The 7976-nt window shown below is 40.1% G+C and overlaps 1 long non-coding RNA gene across 3 annotated transcripts; it reads right to left on the bottom strand.

Moving 5' to 3' along the window:
* Positions 1 to 2850: 2850 nt before the first annotated feature.
* Positions 2851 to 7265, bottom strand: LOC147992844 (uncharacterized). 3 transcript variants are annotated; one of them, XR_015609740.1, is made up of 3 exons: positions 6743 to 7265; positions 4063 to 5822; positions 2851 to 3406 (listed from the first exon to the last, which is right to left on the bottom strand). It is a non-coding gene; the product is annotated as an uncharacterized LOC147992844 (long non-coding RNA). The 3 variants fall into 3 exon arrangements; XR_015609741.1 differs by having other exon boundaries at positions 2982 to 5574; positions 5684 to 5822; XR_015609739.1 differs by having other exon boundaries at positions 2982 to 5822.
* Positions 7266 to 7976: the final 711 nt, after the last annotated feature.

Raw genomic sequence — 7976 nt, 5'->3', positions numbered from 1 at the left:
TGAAGAATAACTTATTCTGCATCCTGGATGATGAATAATAACTAATATATATATGAAAAATGGATGCTACCACCTAGTGGTAACTACTCCCTCTGTAAACTAATATAAAAGCGTTTAGATCACTACTTTAGTATTCTAAACGCTCTTATATTAGTTTACGGAGGGAGTACCACCTAAGAATCCACCGTCAATCATCCGAATTCTTTTTCTTAGAACGCTATGGAATTTTAACGGGTTAGGCTAGGTTCCACCCGACCCGTTTGCTGTTATTACTAATTATATTATATTAGTTTAATTGGTGGATACCCACGGCGCACTGATCGCCATGGCTTATCCCAGAAATTTTTTTTTGCATCGAACTTATCCTAGAATTTGAACGCATCTATCTATTCGTCGTTCTTATCCGGCTACTAACCAAAACGGTTCTATTTTCTCGACCTGCCGTTCTGCACGGCCACACTTCCCTCAACGACTGGAGACGGCGGATCGACGTCGTCGCCGTGACTCTCACCGGCTGGACGGCGAAGCGTCGTCATGATTATTCTTCTGCCACATCTGAGGCAGTGAAACCACGGCTGGCCGACGTCGTCCTGAGTACCACGCAAGTCAAGGTGAACATGAGCTGCATGCTTTCATGCTCCGTCGCTTGCTCTTTCAACTCTCATCTCTATTGCTTCATGTGGATCAACAGGTTACGAGCAACGGCAGGGAGTAGTGCGTTGAGGCGAAACAACATGCACAAAGTTGATCGATGTTCACCGGTGACTATACGGCGACGGAGACGGCAACTAATGTTGTTCCTGAACATGCGACATTACTCACTGCCGTCAACGATGACGACGAGCCAAACCTTGCAACGTTGTCGATCGTCGTCGACGGTAGCGACGCCCACGTGCACAACCCATGCTCACGAACTGCTAGATCCAATAATGGCGGTTGTATGATGCGTGATATTCTTTTGCACTTGACAGAAATCTACAGTTAAATTCCTACCAAAGAACGATGTAGTTTTTGGGTCTCTCATCCACATCCACCTAGGCAACATTTGAGGATCAATCACAGATTGGAGTTCATGAATTTATGAACGAACAAGTTTATTTTCTTATACACACGATCCATGCTCATTTTTTTATACTACATACTACTACTTCTGTGTATAGAATACTGTATACTACATACTACTTTATGTACACCCCATACATTTTATATAGAGATACACATACTACTTAATAGTTGGTACGTAAAGCCTGCCTTGAATTTACTTGGTGCAGATCGGCCAGCAGCGTACATACGCCATTTATGATATACTCCATATTTTGTATTATACATTTGTTTGTAATACAATATGCTCCATACTTCCTTGAAAGGAAAATACTCCATACTTTTTTTACATACTATCCCTATGTTCTAAAAATATTACTCCATTCTATATACTCCTTTTGAGCGCATACTATATACTCTACATATACTCTCTGAAAAATGGCACCACATTCTTTTTAAACCCATTCTACGCTCTTTCTACATATATTCCGTGCTACTTTCTGGATATACTCTTTTTTGGATGAATATACTACTCAATATTTTATTCAAAAAAAGTTATATGGTTTTTTCAGAATTAAAAAATTATATACCCCAGTTTCATAAGAAAATACACATATACTCCATACTATCATTTTGATATACTCCATACTACAACTAGGAGCAGTATGTACACTTCCATACAAACTAGAATAGTATGTACCCTTACCAAGAAAATGAGAGTAGTATGTACACACCATACTACAACTAAGAGCAGTATGCACACTTCCATACAAACTAGTATGTACCCTTACCAAGAAAATGAGAGTAGCATGTACACACCATACTACAAAAAAGAGTATACTACATACACAGTACTACCTTTTGGGGTACTATTTTATACGTTAAGATATTTCCGGCAAAGTTTGTCAATACATACTCCAAACTCCAATAATTATATGTATGTTGGAAAACTCCATACTACAAGCATACATGAGTATACTCCAAGTGTTTAAAAGTATTATATTCTTTACTATATTGTGTAGAAAATCTAGAAAAGATGATGTTCCGATGCTACCTATTTAACGAAAACTACTCTGACTAGAAAATTTCCCTCCACCTAACAAGAATAATCAGCATCTCGTTCAAATCCTTATATCTCATAGACAAGTTGTTGTACGTAACCAAGATTTTGTGGACACTGTATCCAATAATTTAGGAGGTGGTTGAACCAGCGCGTCATTAGCTGCCAGATTATTTTAATGTAAATTCGTCACCCAGGGTAAAGAATACTTATTCTTCACCCCAGCCAGTCCCATGCGCCCGTCTAACCAGCCCCATGCGCCGGAGTAAGAAAACTTGCATGCAACGTAAGATTACAATAGTGCTCACCGTGCCCCCACCTAACCAGCCACTTGCACAGAAGTAAGGAATCCTTGCATGCAACGTAAAATTACTACATTAGCAACCGTGCTTCGCGTGCCTTTTGTGACTCCGTAAGAAAACTTGCATGAGCAATGTAAAAAAAGAACTACAAAGCTAGCCTGCGTGCGTGAGCTCGTTCAGCAAACTGCTGGCCCACGTAAGAAAATTAGGAGCCACCTAGAACAACACGTTATCCCAATGACAACCACCCATGAAAGGATCTTGGCCGCTCGTGTAAGAAAATGGTAACCAGCGCAAGAAAAATAGGACTTGCAAAGTAGCAAAATGATAGAAGACTTGCAGGAATAGTGCCCACTAATTGAACCGGCCAACATCAGTAACACGTTGTGAGAATTTGAGAGAATTTGAGAGCTCACGTAAGAAGAATATCAGTAACACATGGTATAATAATGAATTTAATCAACGCAATTATTTTATGTAAGATCTTCAACAAGGTGGAAATTCTCGTATTTCGTATGTACATGTTCCTGAACACATAATGCATTTGTACGTTAATTAAGACGACCGATGTCTTGGCATGAGTAAATATAAGGATTCATTTTTATCATGATGCTTGAAAATTCTAAAAAAATCATGATCCTTTACATCAAGAAGATGGAAGAATATACAGATTCAGAAATCAAATCACTATGATTCATTTGTTTCTTCCAAGAAAGTACTTCCACTGACCACTTGGCTTTGTTTCCATGGGCTTTTAGCTATTGTGTCCAGAGAAGATGGCATACCATCAAACCACGTATGAATTCACACCCAAAAATGAAAGGAAACAATTCGCATTGCAGCCACAATCTAGTGGACATCCAGCCAGATAGAGAGAAATCACAAAACATCAACTGTTGTAGCCAGCTGAATCAAGATGGAGTCACTACATCAGGGATGCCTTAAATCTGGGACATAATGAGTTGGTATGCCTTGCTCATTTACCATCCACGACATCAAAAGCCTACAAGCGATGTAACCATGTTAAACTTACAAATCCTGAACTGACAGTGATAAGAAGGGTTGGAAACATAAGGAAAGCAAGATCACATGATAATTTTACCAACTACTTTAATGGTATAGTCCACACAAAGAAAAACTACTCCCTCCGTCCCATAACGTAAGACGTTTTTTGACACTACACCAGTGTCAAAAAATGTCTTACATTATGGGACGGAGGGAGTACATTAATGGTAATACATTTCTGATTCACAATAGACAAGGTAGCGGTTCAATCAGCACTAGAACAAATGTGTCAAGTATGAAAGTATTTTTCATAGTATTTGCATGTGTTACATTCTAATTTTTCTAGTGCAGGTGGCTCACTTCCCACCAAGACAGATACTAAATATTCAGATTTAAATTTGTAGAGTGAGTAGCATGCCACAATAGGACATATAGAGTACATTAAATTTCAAGTATTTATGCTCGTTTCAAGAGTGTGCCAAAACATAAGTTAAATCTTGGTAGTGACTGAAGCGGACTAGTGGAAAGTATAAATTCAGTAAATAGGATTCTTCTGCTTTTAGTAATAGATGGCTAGTGAGAATTATATCTACATAGAGACTATCGCATCACATACTAAGAATAAAAAAATAAAAAAATACATGTTGGATTTACCTTTACGGCTCAAATATGATGAGGGAACTTGGATTTCCAAAAAGAATTGCAAGTGAACTATAAAACAGTAACATCGTTTAGCTCATGAAAACACAGATGAAAAACACGAGCACAACCTAAACTATGAAAAGGTTCGGTGGATTCAACATTTAGCTCACCTTAGGCCATACAAGACTATACAGTTTTGAGACAGGCCGTCAACACGCAGGCTGGGACTGCACCATATGATCATTTTGAGAAGTACTCCCTTCGTCCCAGTTAGTACAAAGTTAAGACACTTATTTTAGAACAGGGGGAGTATTTCTTTCTTATGAAGGCAGACCATCTTTAGGCTACAGTTTAATTTACTATGCAATAATAATAAAATTCAACTAGATAAAAGTATATTTCAACATTTCAGGGCACCTACAAAGGCTAATGTAATTGAATGGCTATCTTAATAGCTAAAAAACTAAAATACAACAATCAATGAGCGACTCAATGTAACATCACATTCATTCTGGATATAAGCATGCTTGTACAGAGATAACCGGATAGCTCCTCAAACCAAGTAGAACATCACATAGTAGCCAGCCAATTGATTGTACTATATCTATAAGATAGTAGCCCTGAAACATCAATTCAGCTCTAAATTTTGCTCCAATTCTTAACAAAGTTATCTAAAGTGAATATTAAAAAAATGGAATTGTTGACAAGAAGATTGTTTCCTTGACAACACGTAATTTCCTGGCGGAGAAATATCAAAAGAAAACACCATATGTGCATGTAATCTTACATATATGCAGCAACCAATGTTTAATTTCTAGTTTAGTTAGATACTGAATGTAAGCTGAAACGTCCCATTATAGAAGGAAGGATTAATGAACCAGGCAAAGTAAAGAAGCAAAAAAGAAATTTCTCAAAATGCTTCTGAATAGTTTTTTTTAGACTATCCTTGCTCAACAACTAAACGCTGATGTTGACTTATTTAGTGAAGCTTGTAGCTTCTTTTTCAAGTGTAGAGTGTATCTCTTCAGCAACTGAGCTCTTTTCCCGCAGACCATGATTCTTTTTAACAAAACACAGGAGGGCTGCCGTTCCAACAATAGAAAAGGATTATATCATACAAAAACTTGCCAAGAGCAAGCGCAAGAGAAAAAAACACTAAGCCAATTACTCCAAGAGGAAAAAACAACTACTCAAATAGTCAAACCCGTCCTCAACCAACATACCAGCTGCCTAATGGAAACAGCAGAACTGTGCATTGATCATTGCCAAACTACAGTTAAAAGTTATTAGTCGGTTAAGTAGAAAAAATAAAGAATAAGAGTCTGGAAGACTATACAGTTTTTCGAGCTATCAAAAGAAACAAACTTCTTTAGTGTTTTCTTATTTCCCGAATACGCAGAACTCATGTTTACAATGATCACAAATCATCATATCAAAATGCAGGAACAAACTTGTTTGTGTTAAAAAGAAAGAAACAATAAAATCACCGTGTTCTTCACTAAATTCTTCTCCTGGGTTCTTCCTCTTCCGTTAGGCAGATCCGTGCATAGTGCGTTAAGACAATACACATATTAGAAAACAAATACGATGTATTACAGAGAGTGAAGAAGCTAGACATAAAGGAGAGGAGCACCTCCAGCCACAGCGTCTCCTCTTATGTCTCTCTCCCCCTCTTTGACATGCCATGCCGCCCCCGGCTATCAACCATTGGTCCCTAAAGATATGCTTGCTCTCTTGCTCGTGGACACATCCATCGGTGTTCTTCTTGCACACTGCCACCGGGAGAATTGACAGGGTCGTAAGAGGAGGGTTATTGTATTTCACAAAAACTCACCTGTTCCACTCAGGCACTCAGACCATACAACATTGTCAGAAAATTATTAAGGGGTATAAAACTGCTATGGTACTACATACTGTTATTTTGCACCGGTAGCTATATAGATTGAAAAGTTGCACCCCTAGGGATGGCTCTAGCGATATAATTCTACTGCAAAATTAATGATATAATTATCCTAGTTTTTATGTGAAAATTAATGATGACACACAAGCAGCTCAAAATTGCTAGGATTCCTACAAGTACGTGAGTTATTTAGTTCAACTCCTTTTTTTTAGTTCAACTCCAACATGAGGTATATCTACTTTAAACCAAAACATAGATGATAGGAAAGACAAATGCATTGTAAGCAGAAATAAATCACATCACTGTAGCCCACACATCAATTTTTTTTATCTCTAGAAGGAAATGTTAGCAACACCTCCGGCCAGAATTATTATTAAGTACATAGTAACAGATTAATGATGTTTGGAGCAGCTAATCAATACAATAAGTATGGCCTTCAGTGATAGAGCAAAAACTTTTCTGAATAATAGATGTGTATTTGCATATGGTGCAGCTGATGAAACAAAAGTACAACCAAACGCTAAACTTGAAATAACAATCTGCAAGCTCTGAAAATTAGAAATGCGACAAATAGGACTATTTGTTTTACAAACAAATGGTGATGTGTGTACGACAAGAATGATTTTTTTCTCAATAATTCAGTACATGAATGATGAGAAAATGGTTTGATGACGTGAAGCAGCACACGAATCAACCATAAATTCTACAACCGGTTGGGCAAGATTCTACTACATGTACGACTGGGACTGAAGCAAATGAAAATGATTGGGGCAGGCAAGTATGGCTACATACCCATGTAACCCACGTGATGACAGAATGATTAGTAGTAGAGCTCGGGGACGCTGGTTGTGGTTGCCTCCCGCTTGCCGGTCACGTTGTTAGCCACTCGGGCCCCTTCAACACCACCATCCGGAGAACCCAGATCCATCGGAGATCGGACAATTGTAAAATTGGGAGCTCGAGGGGCACCTGAGTGAGCAGATTGGGGACTATCCCGACTGATTTAGCGGCATGCAACTGAATATGGAAGGATGGATCTGGGGACGAGAAGGACGGATCCGAGGAGGCCGTGCTCGAGGAAGCTGTCGACCATGACGGCGGCACATCTCAGCAGCGGTGCACACCAGGCCGCCCCAATCGCCCAGCGACCACTGCAGTGTCGAGACCACGCCGCCGAGCAGCACGACGCTCCGCGAGCAAAATCGCGCCGTGCCAAATCGCGGAGCACCACGCCGCCGTATCCCCGTATGTTGTTCGCCGTCGATAATCACGAACCGCTGGCAGCCTTTTTTTTCTAACTCAAGAAAAGAAAAGGACGTGGATGGGAACGTGGGCATATAAACGTAAAATTAAATAGATACCGGTGTAATTTTACAGCCTGGACGTAGGCCCGTGCGGCTCAGTGCGTGGCCTCGTTAATTAATTATTAAAACATCAGGCTCGGTCGCTGGATTAGGGTGAGAAATAAGTAATTCCTCATCCAGGGTGTCTAATAAAGTATATATATATAGACAAGGTATTACTTATCTTTGTTCTTCTCGAGCTGCTTCTTGGCAAGGCTGAGCTCTTTCGGACCCCTCGAGGTCCTGCTTCAGTGCGGCGACCTCCGCAGTCAGTGCGACAGAGGTCAGCAGCGAAGCCTGCATACGCATATAGACATACTTATATTAGACTCCTGCAGATATTATTTGATCATCTATTCGGTTTTTCTTTGTGAACACCAAACAGAGTATTAGGAGCTACTGTCTATGAGGTAATATTTTTCCTATAGTTTAAATACTTACCTCAAAGCCAGTTAGAAGGCTGGCACAGGCTTCAGTCAGTCCGCTCTTGGCGGACTGAACCTTCTTAATCGCCGCACTCATAAGAGTGCGGTGCTCTTCGTCGATGGAAGCACCGCGAAGCGCTCCCAGCAGGTTGTCCGGTGTCTCTGGATGGACAGAGGTCACCGACACGGGCGTCTTACCCCTTTTGGAAGGGGGCCGCCTGCCCGAGTCCGGAACCACTGGAGGTTCCGGCGCGGTGT

This window comes from Triticum urartu, chromosome 1A (genome assembly GCF_056163025.1).
Source record: "Triticum urartu cultivar PI428250 chromosome 1A, HENAU_Tu73, whole genome shotgun sequence".
NCBI classification, from domain to species: Eukaryota; Viridiplantae; Streptophyta; class Magnoliopsida; order Poales; family Poaceae; genus Triticum; species Triticum urartu.
The sequence above is the reverse complement of the archived record's forward strand: the minus strand, read 5'-3'. Positions and strand labels throughout refer to the sequence as shown.